Consider the following 17,654-nt stretch of genomic DNA (forward strand, 5'->3'; position numbering starts at 1 on the left):
ATAGTTTCCCTTGCTCCCTCCAACTCTCTGCACTTGTCACAATGAGTGCTGCTTGATGTTCCTTAAATACCCTATATTACTTTTTCCAAATACACATATATTAGGAATAGAAATATCTTATTTTTTATTAAAAGGCTAATATGTATGCACTCTAATTGAAATAACACCAAAGATGGAAAGTAGAGAGTAAAAATTTGTCCCCTACCCCTCCCACCCACTACCCTGAAAATCCCATTTCCCAGAGACCAATACTGTTAACATTTGGGTAAAATATCCTTCCAGATTCTTTAAAAAAAAAAAAAAAAAAAGTTGGGCAGCCCGGGTGACTCAGCGGTTTAGCGCCGCCTTCAGCTCAGGGCCTGATCCTGGAGACCCGGGATAGAGTCCCACGTCTGGCTCCCTGCATGGAGCCTGCTTCTCCCTCTGCTTGTGTCTCTGCCTCTCTCTCTCTCTCTCTCTCTCTCTCTCTCTCTCTCTCTCTTTGTCTCTCATGAATAAATAAATAAAATCTTAAAAAAAAAAGTCATGTGGTAGCATACCAGCCTTCTGTAAACTCTTTCCTATCCTTCAGGACTCATTACAATGCCCTGTTCCCTCCTCTGAGAAGCTCTCTGTGGTCCTATATGAAGTAGGGGGCTCAATGCTTACAACAAACATAGCACTTGGCACCCTATATTGAAATCATCTGTTTCTGTGGGGTGCCGCCATCAGGCTCAGTGTGAAACTGTAATTCGAGATGACAATCCATGAGCACAGAGTTGTGACCCTCTCAGTCTCTGCAATATTCACAATTCCTTGCACGTAGTAGGCATGGAGGATGGATGGATGGGCAGGTGGATATTCGGGAGGACAGATGGATTGGGGACAGGTGGGAACCCCTATGGCATGCTCTGCAGAATTAGGGGGAAGGATTAGTGAAAAGTACCCCAGCTGGGGGTTAAGGACTTGGATTCCTGCTCTGGCCCCACCTCCTACTGCAATGTGGCTTTATAGAAGTTCCTCGCCTTCTCTAAGCTTCAGTTTCCCTACCTGGACCTGAATAGTGGGGCTGGGTAGTTCCCCAGAACTCTTTCCAACGGATGCTCCAGAATGCTCAGCTGGCCCTGGCCCAGCACTCCTATTTCACACCTCTGTAATTACCCACCTGCATGCCTTTATTATAGAAATTGGGGTGGGGGCGGGGCCCATTAAATAAAGGGCAAAAGGAAATTGCTGGCTTGCTGAAATGACATTGTTGGCGTTAACTAGATTAACTTCTGAAATGAAAAGCCCACAAAAGCAAAACCAAAACAGAGAAGGAGCCATGGCTTCCGCTGGGGGCTTCGTGGTTCCCTGCTTCAGCCTGCCTGTCCCCCAGCCTGGGCCTCGCGACCCATCTTCCCCGGTGAGGTCCCGGGAGCCACCTTCCTATGCTCACACGGGCTCCATCTCAGTGACCCCAGGGACGTGGCACCGGGCACTGAGCCCCAGGCCGGGTCTCGGGCACTCCTCTCAGAGCTCTGCCTGTAGAGGCCGAGAGGGCAGAGACCCCAGGCAGAGGGCCTGGAGTCCAGGGTTCAAGGAAGCAACGGCGGAGCTGAACAAGACACCCCAGGGAGGAGACACTGAGGCAGGAGAGAGGGGGGCATCTCCAGGCAGTCGAGGGCACCCCCCGTGGCTGGAGCAGAGAGGGAGGGGATGACACCGTTCCATTTTCATCTGGTCCCGCTTCTCAGGAGGAATCGGGGAGCCGGCTCTAGAGGCGGGGCAGGTGACCCATGTAAGGCGACCCCGCACCAAGCCAGGGGTGCCGACTGCTAGAGTGCCCAGGAGGCAGCAGCGGAGGCCGACCCCAGCCCTGGTGCCCATGGGTGCTGAGACGGAGCCCAGAAAAAGAAACAGGCAAGAGGCTCCGATGGACTCGGACCGAGACACTTGCTCAGCTCACAAAACTTACAGTCATCAGGAGCGGGGCAGACCCAGGGAGATGAAGGAGGTGACCCCAGCCCTGCCCACTGGTTCCAGCGGCTCTGGGGGCCGGAAAGGATGGAGCCCTGATGCCTGGCTAACTATCCAGTCTCAGAGGGAGAGAGCCAGTTCTTGTAGGCATCCAGAGCACCCAAGGAAAATCCTCCTCCACGGGTGAGCCCGGAATCCTCTCCGCCTTCCCGCAGAGGGCCAGCTAGGGCGAGTCCAAGCAGGGAGAAAATGGGGAAGACACACTATCCAGTTTGCGCCTCGCCAGATCAGATACTTTCCATGCACTCCGTCTTTCATCCTCTAAGGAGCCTGGAGGAAGGTTTCTACTTATTAGACAAAGAGACTGAGGCCAGTGGGCTTACCCAAGTTTTCACAGCTAGTGACTATCAGAGCTAGACTTTGCACTGAGGTCTTTCCAGCTCCAAATCTTGGAGCTCTTTCCCCATGTGTCTCTGCTCTCCAGACCCCATCCTTGTCCATAAGCTTATAGTCTCGTTGTGCTGTGGCTCCAGTGACATCACACCAGCTTTGACTAAAAATCATGAATCCTATAATCCCTCTGAGCTGCTGGACACAACTGTCCCATCAACAGCCCAATGAGCATTTTAAACATGATTCGTATCCCTAGCTCCCCTGACCAGGGGAGGGCATGTGTGACATCCTGCTTCCCAGGAGTGACATCTAATGATAGAATTCCAAGCACAGGACAGAAGAGATTCTTCTAGGTGGGACGCCATTCCAGCACCCTTCAAACCTCATCCAGCTGCATACCAGCCCACATCTGGGCCTGGAGGCCACCAGCGCTCCCATGGGTCAGTCCTGGTCAGGATCACCAGATGCCAGACGAGGTCACTGGGTATTAATCATTGCCAAAAGGAAAGTTAAACTGAAAGCCAGTTCATTAAAGATTAAGCTTCATCTCCGTAGCCCTCGGGGAAAGGGTGCTTTGGGTGGAGAGCAAGGTCCTGTTGCAGGAGGTCACCTGCCACGAAAGCCTTCCGAGTGAGCCTGTGGTGAGGAGTTGGGAAGCCTGGGTTCTAGTCTAGTTTTACCCTCCACCTACTGGGGGACCTTGGGATGGCACTTCCCCACTCTGAGCTCCCAGTTCCTCCTTTGATACACAAAGAAAATTCTACAGGTTTCCTTGTGATGCTCTTGCCTATGTTGCCTTAGGAATAGTTTACACATGCTTGCTTTTTCTCAGTCTCTATTTGCTGTATAGCCTCAGGTGGTCCAGGGCAAGCTCACTTACTGTTCACTATATTTGTGGCCATGGAAAGCTGGCAGTAAATCACAACTCCATCAAGACCCAGAGTGCAGGGACTCCCATCTCTCTTCCTTGCTCCCACACTAGTCAGATTGCATCTCTGACCCCAGAAATTGCCCCCTTTGCTCTCTGGGAACTGGCCCAAGTTGTAGCTGGAGGAAGCTCCTCCAAGCCCACTGATCTACCAAAACAAAAATTCCCCATTTGGCTAATTCCTGATACTTTCCTTTGGGTCATCCCATCCCAGTGGGATCTGCTTAACCAAGACATCACGCAGGCCCTTCACAAATCTTGATGTAATACCAAAGCAATTCCACGATATATAACAAGCAGTTAAAGAACAGATACCTAATCATTCTGTACCTATACAAGGCACAGTGATGGTGTTGGGGCTCCCGCACTGACCCCAACTGGAAATGGCACCAGACACATCCTGGTGCGAAACCAGAAATTTCTATTAAGGTGAGACGTCTGAAAACTATTGAGGTAAATAATGACAGGTTCTGAAATATTAGCTAAATAATGACAGGTAAGGTGGTTGGGATTGGCAACTAATTCTCTCATCTCCTCTGCTCTTAGCCGAGCTCTTCTTAAAACGAAACTAATCACTCTTCTGTCTGTAGATGGCAGCACTGGTCCCTTTCACTCCCCCAGGGGGACCCAGATTTCACCAGAGAGCGAGTGCTCCCAAGGAGAGGGGAGAGGAAAACAGGGATAACACAAGAGGAAATAGCTGCAGAACAAATATACCCTCGCACACTGAAGAAGAGAGCACATCTGGTGAATTCACAGGATTTCCAAATCCTCACTTAATTTGTAAAATACCCCCCGGCAGGATCAAACTGGGCACCACGGATCACCAATACCTTCCTAGGGACCTTTGCAGAGCACATGAACCCGGAGGAAGGTTCCCCAGAAGTCCACCGGGGTCCACAGAACAGCAGCCGGCCAGCCAGCCTGGCCCCTCCCCCGGTGGCGCATCAGCCTGGACTGTCTCACCTTGGGCCACTGCCTGGGCAACTCCGAGGGCCCCGGGCTCCGTGTGGGCAGGCGGGGCGCTACCGTGGGGACATGCTTGCTCCCGCGCAGGCCCTCCTACCGCCCCCCTTCACAGCGGATCCGACAGGTTGACTGCCCAGAATATTCCAGCATCAACCTTGCACAAATGGGGAAACTGAAGGGAGCAGTGGACTGGCGGTCGGTGTCATGTGGCAGGTGCGGCAGGGCAGCTGAGCACCCGCAAGGCACCTGAGGGAGGAAAGCCTACAGAAGCCGCATGACGATGGGGCCCCGGGAATAGGGCATCCCACCCCCGGGGCAGCTCTGGACAGGGAGTCGGGCGCCCTCAGATCTGGTGCTGGCTGTGTGGCCTCGGGCAAGTCCCTTGACCTTTCTGAGCCCCTGCACCCTCCCCCAAGTGGGGGGTGGGGGGCAAGTAGCCAACGAGATAGTGGCAAGGAAAAAAAAAAAGATTTTAAAAGCATAAAAGCCCTCTTGGAGGTACTATTATTATTAATTATTCTTCTCCTCCTCCTCCTCCTCTTCATCTTTCACGGTTATTAATGACCTGTTGTTACCTGCTAGGGATCTGTCATCCAGGAATTTCGGGAAAGCCTTTCTTGAACCTGTTTATATTCCCAGTCAGCGGCGCCTCTCTTGCTCTTCAGCCCCAGCCCGGAATGCTGCAGGCAGACTCCTCCGCCGGGGCCTGGGTCTGAGTGGCCTGTCTCAGGCTCTTTTGGGGGGTCCATCACAGCCGATGAAATTCAGGGCAACACAGCCTCCCTTCCTCCCCCGAGCCCCATCTGTGTGCTCAGATCTGTGTCTGGGATCTCCGGAGGAAGGAGAGGAAGGTATAGGGCTCGCGTTCTCAAGCCCAGAAGCCCTGAGCAGGGTGGGGACACAGGACCCCCTCTTAAGTGCCTTGCTAGGACTAAGAGAAGCATCGGGACCCCATAGCCCCAGAGACCATCCAAGGACCTGCGTGCCACATGCCCTCCAAGCCCATTTTCCTATGCACACCAGAGGCAAAGTTCTGGGAGTCCTTTCGCAAAGACAGCGCACAATCCAGAAACAGAAAGCAAGGCCAACCACCTTCGGTAGCTACTCTGGGTGAGCTCTGCAGATCTAGCTGAGCCAGACGTGGCATGGTCCTCCCTGCAAGAAGTTTTCCATCTGATAGCGAGGCCCAGGCGTGAACCATCATCTCACAAGGCAGGTTAGCTGATGGCTTGTTGAAGAGTCAAGAATAGCAAAAGCCTAGGGGAGGGCCCGACTGGCCTTGCCCAGGGACCATCAGGAAAGGCTTAATAAACAAGGCTCTTCTGAGTGAGCTTCTAAGGGATGGGTAGGAGTTCGCCTGGCAGAGAAGGCAGTGAACAAAAGGGGAGGATTTCATCCCCCTTGAGCAGAGAGAGCAGGAACACAGGAATGGAGAAGAACCAGAGGGGTCCACCTGGTTGAGAACTGCATGATGAACGCCCTCGTTTCCAATCCCCGCTGACAAGTCGAGTTTGGGACCCATAGGAAAACAAGGGAAGACCTTTGGATTTCTCTTCCTTAGGGAAGACCTTTGGATTTCTCAGCTTGGGAAGAACCCAGGAGAGTGTGGGCATCAGTATATCCGCAGGCCTGAGCCAGCCCTGACTCTATCCTGTGGATCTTAGAAGGTCCCAGTGGAGAAGGGCTGTTCAGACATATGCCCCCTCTTTCCCTTCATACAGGTGAGGAAATGAAGAAAAGAAGCCCCTTCCTCAAGAACCAGGGGCAGGGTGCAGGAGGAACCCGAGCGTCCTGCCCACCCCGCCCTCTGCTCCCATAACGGGGTAAGGCTCACCCAATCCAGCTGGGGGAAAGCTCCAGACAAATTCAAGGTGATTGTAACAGTAGCATTTTGCAGGCAAATTATACTCCACGAGCTAATTAGGAAGGGATTGGGGCCCTTAGCCTTAATTAATATCTAGTCCCTAACAACTTAATCCTGGGTGAGATCATAGCAGGGATTGCCCCTGAATGCCGAAATTCTTTCCTCCAACAAATCACCTATATAAATACATATATTTTAATAGCAGCAATTATAAAGTTCTCTGCCAACTTATGGGGCTGTTTAACATTCCTGGATCGAGGCCACGGTTTTTTCTCCCCATCTCCTCCCTCCCCACAACCAAAGCCTAATGAATAGTAACGCTTTTGTGGCTCTGCGTTCCATTCAACCAGTATCTCCTACCCAGTGGGTCTTCGCAGGGAGTTAATAAGCAGTCTGGGAGGACTGCCTGAGGAGGTCCACGAACCTGATCGTTAACTGCGAGGCCTAATCAGCATCTGCTTCCCACCCAGAGTCCCCCACAGCTACGCGGCTCTGGTCCCTCCAGTAATGGATGGAAAATCGGCGATTTCCTGACAGTTAGCAACCAATTTTCCACCAATTAGAAGAGAGATGGTGGTCTCTGGAGGAAGCAGGATGGCTTCGCGGCACAGAACTGGAAGGAAGAGTGATGATTCTCGAAGCACCAGGGGACCCAAGCCTGGAACCAAACCCCTGGGCCTCCCAGTTCCGCTGTGGCTTGTGAGGGTGGGAGGCGGCATGAGGGGCGAGAGGCCGCAGTGCGGGTCGAGAGCGCTCCTCGCCTCGGCCCGCCCCGCCCCGCGGCCGGCCCTCCAGCCCTCGGGCCTTCTGCTAGCCCCCCCGCTGCGGCCGGTGCAGGACGGGTGAGAAGCCCCTCCGAGGCGGCTGATGGCGAGGCTTGACGACAGTGCAAACTGGGGTCGGACAGCTGTGCCTTAAGACCCCAGCTTTGGGAGCTACTGCGCAGACCGCGTCGCCGGGAGCCCAGCCCGTCAGGATGACCACAGACGTGCGGGTAGCCCTCTTGGCCAACATGCTGGGCGTGTCGCTCTTCCCGCTTGTCGTTCTCTGTCACTACGTGGCCGTCAACCATCCCAAGAAGCAGGAATGGAAGTGGCGCTTTCCCCGCCCCAGGGTTCCAGGACGTAGTCTGGGGCAAGATGGGGGCCACGGGGCCTTCCCTCTTCACTGCATCCCTCCACCCACCACAGCATACAAAGCAACTACACCTGGATTTCCCAAACAACTTTTATTTCCTCAAAGTCTTCCTTAACCCTATGGAATGAGAAGCTGCCACTGAGTAGGGCCCAGTATAGGGGCTTTCTTTTCTACTCCCTCCCCCCAATATAAAAATATAGACATATATATAAAAAAAAAAAAGACCCCAGATTTGTTGCTTTTTGGTCATGTGTGACCTTGGACAAAACATCTAAATTCTCTGGGCCTCAGTTTCCTCATTTGTAAAATGGGACTAGTCATAGCACCTACCTGATAAGCTCTGAGGATCAAAGGGAAAACGTGTGGCTAACATGCTTACGTCACACCTCATCGTGCTCAGCAAATGGGTGCTAGTATCACTCTTACTACTACTCTCAGGATAGACGATGCTTCTATTAATCCACACGTGGACCGAATGTGTGCAAGGCGTCGTGCTCCACACTGTGAGGAGCGCTACCCTGCGTCCTTAGCCGTGAGCTCGCCGGCCCGGCCCTCCACATCCCCCTGGGCTAGGGCCACAGTCCCCTTACAGTCCCCTCCCGCCCCCTGCAGCCACCAGCTCCCCCATGCCAGGGCCAACGCCATCTGTAAGATGCGGAGTTGACTGTGCCCATGTCACTGGCTCACTGGCTGCCTGCAAAGGCTCCTGTGTTTTTTTATCCCCCCTTAAGATTTTATTTATTTATTCACGAGAGACACAGAGAGAGAGGCAGAGACCCAGGCAGAGGGAGAAGCAGACTCCATGCAGGGAGCCCGACGTGGGACTCGATCCCGGGACCCTGGGATCATGCCCTGAGCCCAAGGCAGGTGCTCACCCCTGGGCCACCCAGGGATCCCAGGCTGCCGTGGCTTTTACGGCACCCACTCCCGGCCGCCTCTCACCTCCTCCCTGCAACCTCGTCCGTCCCTCCGCCACCACTGCCGGGCCCTGTTCCGCAGGCCCTGGGCCGGAGCTGCTCCGCGAGGGCCACAGCCCTTGGGCACCGGCCACCTCTCGGCTGGAGCGGGGATTCCGTGGCAGGAACAAAGCTTCACACGTAGTAGGCGCACAGAGTGTGGCTCTGCGCTGCCGCCGGCCCGGCCCAGCCCAGCCCAGCCACAAAGGGTGGGGAGTAACGCCCCTGCTGATGGGCTTGTGAGCCACGAAAGCCAGAGTCCCCCTCCAGAGTCCCCCTCCACATCATTTCAGCACACACTGCACTTGATTGTCCTCTAAGCTCTTGGGTAAGTGGCTGCTCACGTGGCAGCGACGCTGAATCGGGGATGTGTCCCCCTCGAGGAACTCAGGGTGCCAGGAGGGACAGGTGACCGAGGACTAGGCCCTGGGCGCCAGGGCTCCGCGGAGGAGCTCCTCGTGGGCCGTGTCACCGAGCATCTCACGCAGTCCTCATAAGCAGGGCGGGCGGTGAGCGTGTGACGTGCATACAGACTGGGCCCCTCTGGGAGTGCAGGGGGCGCTGCTGGTGATTAGACGAGGGCGCCGCGCAGGCTCGCCAGCACAGGTGCGTGGCCCCTCTATCTGGCGGGTACCTTAGTTCAGGAATGAGGCAGGGAGGCTTCGGGAGCTTAAGGACTGTGCGCCCACGTTCAGGGCTGTTGGGAGCAGGGGTGCGAACCAGGCCCTCTGACTCCTATCACGTGGGCACAAATAACTGAGAGTCGAGGTGAAACACAGCGTCTCCTAAGTGAGGAAGGAGACAGGCTGAGGATGAAGTGGGAAGAGAGGCAGCAGCCAGAGAAGGGCGGCGGGCACTCCGAGCAGATGGGGAGACGCGCGGGACGGACGCGGGATGGACGCGGGACGGACGTGGGATGAGCGAACAGGTGCAGCCGAGAGGGAGGGGGCGTTTGGAGACGAGCGAGGAGCCGGAGTCTAGGCTGGGGTGGGGAACGGGCCACAGACGCAGGGAGGATGATCGCAGAGGGTCGAGGATGCCAGGCTGCACAAATAGGGAAGAATGGATGGGCGCTGGGCCTCAGCCCCTGCCTCCTTCACACACCTGCTGCCCCCTCCTCACTCACGGGGCACGTTCACCCCAAGCCCACTACCCATCCGTGTTTCGGATACCCGTCCTTTTCCAAACATACCTTCCACCCACCTGCCTCTTCCAAAGCGGCTGGAAAGCCCTGGGCCTCGATCCTAATGAGAGAAGTGAAGGGGCTGCAGAGCCTCTTGCTCCCCTGCCTTGGGCTGGTGTCCTCGGAGTTCTCCATTTGGGCAGCATGGGGGGGTGACCTGGTCACAGTCACTTGGGAGAGCTGGGGCTCAAATCCTCTTCTCTCAGGCTTTACTTTCCTCAGATTCGCAGGACCCATCCCTGCTTTCTGCCCAGCTGAGCCTCTGGCTCCTCTTCCGTAGAAGCCAGCAACCACGACCCTCTTTCCCGGAAGTTCCTGTGGGAGGAGCAGGTGCTGTGTCCAGAGCTGCAGATTTGGCAACTCATGTGATCCCTGGGTTCCAAGCTCTGGAATTGGGAGGGAGCTTATCTCATGACCATACTGGGAGAGATTCCAGATGCTGCTTCTGACCCGCAGGCTCTGAACTAGGCAGGTGAGGATCTTGCTAGTGGAGAAGAAGCCTCACACCCACAAAGACCAGACTCGAAGAGCACCCAAGGGTGTCTCTGCCTCCAGCACCCTCTCCAGCCACACAGGCAGCTCAGCCTTGTGTCTAGGTCTACCTTCCTCCAGCCTCAGAGGCCCCTGGACCACAGCCTGCCCAGTCTCATCCACTCAGCTCCTAGTTGCCACAGGATCTAGGAGCCATCTAGAATTGCATCTAGAATTGCCATCCTAGCCTTGCCACAGGATGATGACAACACACGTGGCTGATAGTGACCTTGCTGGCTGCAGTATCACCCCTCAGAGCCCTGTCCACATCTCTGCCACAGGGATCATTCTACCAAATCTGATCGTGTCATCGATAGCTTTCCACCACCAAGACAAACATCTGAGCGTCTTACATAGAGCCTGTGGAGGCGCTCCAGCTCCACACCTTGCCCACCTCCCTCCAGTCCCTCACAATCACGGTCACTCACGCACCTTCATCCAACCACTTACACATTCATCAGATATGCATGGAAGGATGGAAGGCCTTCTTCATGCTAAGCCCTGTGCTGGAAGCTAAATCACTCCTAGAATGATTCCAACACTCAATTCCAACATGCGTGTGTTGGGGGCAAGGGCTAAGCGGGGGGTAGGGGGGTTCCCCACAGCACCAAGCGATTCTCCAACGCCAGCTGGGTATCCTACAGCTCAACTCAATTCTGATCTTATTCGCCTCATCGGAGGTAGCGTCCAATTCCATGGGTTAAGGGCCCAGTCCCAGAAGATAGCCTCCATTTCAGAGGCCAATCCCAAGTCCAGATCCTCTCTGTACTTCTGACCAACCCACTATAAATCAGAGGCTCCCATAACTCCCTCTTTGGGTTGGATTGATTTGCTAGGGCAACTCACAAAACTCAGGAAGCCCATTTACTCACTAGATTACTGGTTTATTACAAAAGCTATTAAAGGACACAAACCAACAGCCAGATGAAGGGATCTGTAGGGCAAGGTCTGGAACAGAAGAGCTTCATCCTCATGGAGTTTGGGACCCAGCATAGTGGCACATGGAAGAGTTCTGGTCCCCAACCTGGAAGCTCTCTGGAACTTATCCATTTGGGTTTTTATGGAGGCTTCATTTCATAGGAAGCATTGATGAAATCATTGGCCTTTGGCAGTTGATTCAATCTCCAGCCCCTCTCCTCTCCCTGGAAGTCAAGGAGCGGGACTGCAAGTTCCAACCCTCTAGTCTCTGTTGGTTCCCCTGGCAACCAGCCCCCTTCCTTAAGTGCAGTCCAAAAGTCACCTCATTAACATAAACCAGGTTGTGGTGGAAAGGGATTTGTTATGAATAACAAGACACCCATTCACTTTTATGGCCCTGAAGGGATTTCGGAAACTGAGGACAAGAGGCCAAATGTTATGATAAAAGATGCTCCCATTGCTCTTATCTTTCAGGAAATTCCAAAGGCTTTGAGAGCTGTGGATGAAGACCAAAATTACAAGAGAAATATATTTTGGCCATCTGAATGGCCAGATAGATATTTCTTACAGACCACCGTATCACGTTCCCTGTTCCCCAACACCACATGTTGCTGAGGCCTCCCCTCCCAGCCTCTCCTATCTGATGTGCTCTGGTTGATCCTCCAGCACCCAGAGCTGGATACCCCATCCCGTCCTCCTCCAGGCTCCTGTGGCGGCTCTTCGTTGGCTGTTGGGAGGTTTCCTGAATTTGACTGGAGCTGCTCAAGGACAAGGGTCGACTTTGAGTCAGTCCTGTGCCTCTCACGGCAAAAGAAACTTGTCTCCCTTCCCAGTTCCTATATTCCTGGGCCTACATTTTTTATGATTTCTCCACCCACTCCACCGCCCCCTTGCCTGCTGCTAGGCCTTAAGATGCCTGCGTGTGCCTTAGAAAAAGATACCCCTTCCTCTGGTTAGACACAGCTTCAAGGTGGGGTGTGTGTCTTGTGAGCAGGGCACTGGCTGGATCTTGGCCCCGCCTCGCCCCTTGGCTGGGCACCATGGTGCACAGCACACCCATACTGTCCTGTGCATCCCAACCCCCACCAAGATGCCTTGTAGGGTGACTGGGACAAACACCTTCCGCTCAATCACGCTAGCATCAGGGGCTCGCGGGTACTCCTCCAGCCGACTGTTTGCTTCCTCTAAAAGGAAACGGGGGTGGGAAAATTATGGGGACTGTGGATGTTCTGCAGATGGGAGGCACGGGAGACAGGAGCCTTCCCATCCCGCTGCCCCGCGGTCATTTCAGCGATGCTGGTCACGCGAGGGCGGGGCTGGTCTCCCACTGGAAGGACTTCAGCCACCCCATTTCCTCTCTTTCCCCTCTGTAGTCTTCCTGTTCTTACCTTCTGAGATCCAGCCTCAGAGGTCCCTCTCCAACCTTCTACACATCTGCACACACCAAGGCACACACACACGTGCACACACGCTCACACGCAAACACACTCCTATAATTATTCACAGAAATGGGCTCTAGGAAATGAGCCTCAGAGACTCTCACCTGCCAGAAAGAACGTGGTCTTGGACCAAGTTGATGGATAATCAAGGGTGACAGAAGTCTCACTGGGCCCTGCCGTGGTCAGGGCACCTGCGTCCGCTCTGGGATGGTAGTTAGTAGGTCTTGCTCGGACCAAGGCGGTGCACCTGGGCCGTGATGGAAAGCCTTGGTCTGAGAGAAGGCATCAGAGAGGAGCGGGCTTTGGTGGACCTGGATGTGCCCACCTCTCCCAGGAGGAGAAGCAGATACACTCTGGTGGCCCAGGGAGTAGGACCACCAGGGACAGATCTGTATTCAGTGTCGACTTCCCAGGAGCCAGACTTCAGGCAACGGACTTATGGTCCTGGGGATGGGGGAGCAAAGGCTAGAGGGCCTTTAAGACCTTAGGACGGGAGTATTACCTTGTTGCATAGTTCAGATGTCAATCAGATGCCACATTGCTAATTAGCGCCTGATTACATTACTACCTCAAGGCTGTTTTTCTCCAAGTCACTTGAAGATGCTAAGATTTTATTATGCCCTGACTCCAGAACCTGAGAAACTTAGATTTATAAAATTATCTGCGAGACAGCCATTTGTGTTCATTTCTCTCAAAGATGTGTTGAGCACGTGCTTTGTATCAGATAGGTAGGCACTTTATCTATATTATCTTGTTCAAGTCTCACAACGTTCCTGTAAATTATGGACTATTATTATCCTATATTTTAGGCAAGGAAACTGAGGCACAAGAGGTGAAGGACTTTCCCAGCCTCACACAAGTAGTCTATAGTGGTCCTATAATTGAAACTGAGAGTCCCTATTCTTAGCCACTGTCCTAGGCCGCCTCTCTGTGTCGTAAAAGGAATATACCCAGGAGGATAGAAGTGCCCTGGGCAGCCCAAGCTGAGTTATGGGTCCTTCTGAGATTCCTGCTCAGCCTGACTCCAGTGGCCCATCTGAGTCCCCGCCCTTGGGACGAGGGATCTGTGGCTCTCCTGTCCCCCCTCCCCACCTTTCCAGGGAGTGTTCCCTCCATGATCTCAGGTCTTGAATTCCCCAGGCAAAGCCAGCCACATTCTTTGGGCTGGGGTCCAAGTTTATTTAAGAAGAGGAAAATGTTATTATGGAAATTACAACAGCTTTACAAAACAGAGCGTCCCTGTATCAATCCAGGACCACAAGAATGCTCATCAACTTAATAGCTTCCTGTTGGGAGTCTTTCAAGCTACGCCTGAAGCTGGCAGGCATGGGGCACAGGAGTGAGTCCAAGCAGCTGGGTGACACTGCCAAGCCCTCACCCCCTGCCCTCAGGATGAGTGGCAGAGACCCTAGAGGGGACCGCAGGGGCCCCCTCCCTGTCTCCTCACGCCATCCAACCCTGAACAAGACATCAGCTTTAGGTTTCCCGTTCTTAAAAGTGGAGCTGTGGGTGGTGGTGATGGTGGTGGTGGTGGTGTGGTGGTGATGGAGTGTGTGTGTGTGTGTGTCTGCCGCTGAGGAGCAGGGAGGAGCCGGCTGGGGCTCCTCCTCCCGTCCACCCCATTCCATAACCTCAGCCTAACTCAAGCAGGAACACGGTTGCTCATCCATCCTCAGACCTTCTCCCCAGACCCAGCGTGGAGGGTCTGGATCTCTGCTCCGGGGCAGAGGGGGCCTTTAAGAAGGGGCCTGCTTTCTTTACCTCCTAAGGCTAAGGAGAGAGAAGGCCAGGCCTTAACTCTTTTTATCTCTCTCTCTCTCTCTCTCTTTTTTTTTTTAAAGGAAGAAAAGAAAACCATTAAAGTCAGATTCCTGAGGCTGGGAGCAGCCAGGAGTCTGGCGCGTGTCTCCTCCTGGATAATTATCTGGCATTTAGCACCCTCTTCCCAGCACTTGTAATTAGCAGGGAAATTAAGGTGCTGTCATCCTACCTCCCAGCTTCTCTCTGTTGTGCCCAGAGGCCTGGGGAGAGGCCCTGAGAAGGGAGGGGGCATCAGTGTAGCAAGAACGACTGCCGTTAGACACTGGGAAGGACTTTCAGCTGAGAAGGGACACTGGGCAGAAGAGTACTGGAGTACCTCTGGGGAGCGCTTGCTGTCACCTGCAGCCACAGACATCTGTCTTGTCTCCAAATTCCTGGACCGGTGCAGGCTGGCCTACGTCTCTCGCCCTGGGAGATGGCCTGGCTTTGATGACCCTGCCATGATCCAGTGGGGTGTCATCCACCAAAGTTTTCACAGAGAGAGGCTTCTTTGGGGTCCACCTGTGTGCTGAACTCTGACAACAGGGTCGAACCACCCAGAATTGCAAGTGCTCCCCACGGAAAAGAAAAGGCATTCGGGGAGTACAAACATAACACAAGCTCGAAAGTGACGAGCTGAGGGGGAGGGGAGCAGCTACACAATTTGGAGGAGCCCAGTGAAAAATGAAAATTATTGGGGTGCCTGGGTGGCTGCGTTGGTTAAGAGTCTGCCTTCAGCTCAGGTCAAGATCTCAGGGTCCTGGGGCCCAGCTTTGCATCTGGCTCCCTGCTCAGCTTCTCCCTCTCCCTCCTCCTGCTTGCTCTCTCTCTCTCAAATAAATAAATAAAATCTTTTTAAATATAGACATTATTGAAATTATGAATAACTTCAAGACAGCACTGGTCGAGAATTAAAGCAAGTGTGGGGCTCTTCTAAGCGCAGGGCCCCATGTGCCACACCGGCTGTATGCCCAGGGAGCTGGAGGGAGGCCAGTGTAGGTCTTGCCAATTAAGGAGAAACTCTTGGAAGAAGCTGCAGTTGAATTGGTCAGGCTCAAGAGGTCAATAGTGTTTAACAGGTCAAGTTTCTTTTGCTAATCCGGCCCATTTTCTCCTTCTTCAGGACCCCCGTCTGCCCCCTCCTCCAGGAAGCCTTCCCTACCTATCCCAGAGTGGGTTAGGTTAGGACCGTCTGGACCCTTTGAGACCCCATCACCACTGCCCCACCCAACCCTCTGCTTGTCCAGGACACCTGTCTCATTCCATTATAGATGGCCTGGTTGTGAACCTGCCTCTCCCACCAGCCACGGGCTCCCTAAGGACAAGGTCTGAGCCTTATTCCTGTCACCTTCTTAGTGTGCCATGGACACGGCAGGTGCCCAACAGTGGTTGGCTGAATGAATGATTGAATGAGCACACCCAGAGGTAGCAGCTTGGGCCGAGGCCTCCCTTACTGTGCTTAGGCTACATGGGGATGAGTCTTCACCAGCCAGGCCGAGAGGTTCGATTGGGATTTGATCAGAAGGGCCTATGTGTCAAGTCAGGGTCAGGTGCTCTCTAGGAAGCTGCGAGCTTTTACAGTGTCTGGCCGCTCTCTACAGGTTGGCTGGGAGTGGATGACGGGGGCGGGGGGCAAGAAGCTTGGCAGGGGGGCTGCCAGAAAGCTGTAACCATGATCCATGCAAAAGGTTAGGGTGGCCGGGACCAGACCCTCGCCACAGGAATGCGGAGAGAGGAAGAGCCGGTTGTGAGCGTCGAAGCCTCAGCCACCCTGTGGCAGCACCATCGGGTCACCAGCCAGCTATTCCAATTATTCATAGAAATCAATCTCAGTCCGTGGAGGCTCAGATAAAACCAGTGTACAGTAATGGATGGGGAGCTTAGGGAGAGGAGATAAGAGGAGGCCCACAGCGCGGTGGTCGGGTGGGGCTTTGCAGGCAGGAGAGGAGTCATCAGAGGTTATCAAAACATCCCTCAAATAGCAAAGGCTCCAAGGCCGTCTGCCCGGCTGTGATTGTGGAGGGACACACAGGCTCATCCCCTGCCTGGGAGACACAGGCCTAGTGGCCCTTCGACATTTTCCCCAAAGCAGGAGCGAACAGATCAGTCTTGCTGCCCTGAGACTCACGTTGGAGGTCCAGTGCCTTCTGTTGAGGGGTGGGGAGCAAGGGGTAAGGGCACGGAGCAGGGGGGTGCCTCGAGGCCCCTTTCTGCCCTGACTTTGTGGGATCCCAAGTCTATGAGTCACCAAGTGGCACTTTGCCCGTTGGGTGAGGAAAAGGGTGGTCCGTGCCCCAGCACTGGGTGGGTGGGAGGGGGACAGAGCTGCTCTGAGCGAGGCCAGAAAGGCTGTTTGTCCGGGAGCCTCAAACCACTGCACATATGCTGGGAAGGGCCCCACTGAGCATCCCCTTCCTGGGACAGGAGAGGAAATGTGGGTGGGCACGGGGTTTTCCTCAGGGGGAAGAGAAAGAGAGCAAGAGGCACTGGGGCTCCCCAGAGCAGGGAGAGACCAGGAGAGGGAGGCCGGGGCACCCACAGCAGCCATCAGAGGGTGAATTCGAGAGTAACGCTGAAAATCAGTAAGCGGTAAAACACGGCACCTGCCGCTGTGCTGGGCCCTGCCTTAGGGGCTTTATCTGAACTAACCTGGGGCATCCTCACAACCCTCATTTTATAGAAGAGGGAACCAAGACACTGAATGGAAGTGAAGCTTCCCAAAGTTGGGGCCCCTGGGTGGCTCAGTGGTTGAGCATCTGCCTTCAGTTCAGGGTGTGATCCCGGGGTCCTGGGATCGAGTCCCACATTGGGCTCCCTGTGGGAAGCCTGCTTCTCCCTCTGTCTCTGTCTCTGTCTCTCTCTGTCTCTCATGAATAAATAAAAATAAAATCTAAGAAAAAAAAGTTTTCCAAAGTTACAGAAGCTGGAGCGGAGCATGGGAACCCGGGCAGCCCGGCTCCATTTCATCAATACCTTGACATGCTGGTTGGCTGGCAAAGGGCTCGCCGACTCCACTCAGCCCCCAGGAGAGGTTAGCACCCCCATTCTACAGAGGGAGAAGCTGAGGCTCAAAGAAGTGATTTGCTCACCATCCCATTTTGAGAAAGTAGTCAAGCTGGCCCCCGGAATGCTTACCCATCTTGGGTCTCCCATTCCCCGGGCTTTACTGGTCCGGGGTTGTGCGGGTGAACTCATAGGAAAGAGGGATGGGGCATCTCCAGGGAGGGCAGGACCTGAGGAGCCCGGCCCTCCCGGCCTCCCCAGACAGCGGGCGGAGGGAGCCGGAGGAGGGCCCAAGAGGCCCCATCTGCCCACACTCAGGGCTGGGAGGAGATAGCACCTTTTATCTCTGCGGGGCGTTCAAGGGTTTATTCCCACCCGGGAAGCAGGGAGCCTGGTGCCCATTCCTGGAGGGTGTCCGGTGACAGGACAGATGGGCAGCACTTCCTTCCCTCCCGCCCCGACACCCGGTGCCCTCCACACCCCGCCAATACCAGAGGCCGGCGCAGACGGACACTGGGTCTAGTGGAAAGTCCCCAGCTCTGAGCCCAAGGCCGCAGCTCTGAGTGGGGTGCACTGGGGTGGGGTGGGGGGGGGC

At 54.6% G+C, this 17,654-nt stretch overlaps 1 long non-coding RNA gene across 1 annotated transcript; it reads right to left on the bottom strand.

Annotated features, from left to right (window-relative positions):
- Window positions 1-10,776: 10,776 nt before the first annotated feature.
- On the bottom strand, window positions 10,777-17,247 carry LOC119869354. The gene is made up of 3 exons (XR_005369909.1): window positions 17,192-17,247; window positions 12,361-12,503; window positions 10,777-11,313 (listed from the first exon to the last, which is right to left on the bottom strand). It is a non-coding gene; the product is annotated as an uncharacterized LOC119869354 (long non-coding RNA).
- Window positions 17,248-17,654: the final 407 nt, after the last annotated feature.

This window comes from Canis lupus, chromosome 15 (assembly GCF_011100685.1).
Source record: "Canis lupus familiaris isolate Mischka breed German Shepherd chromosome 15, alternate assembly UU_Cfam_GSD_1.0, whole genome shotgun sequence".
Classification (NCBI taxonomy): Eukaryota; Metazoa; Chordata; class Mammalia; order Carnivora; family Canidae; genus Canis; species Canis lupus.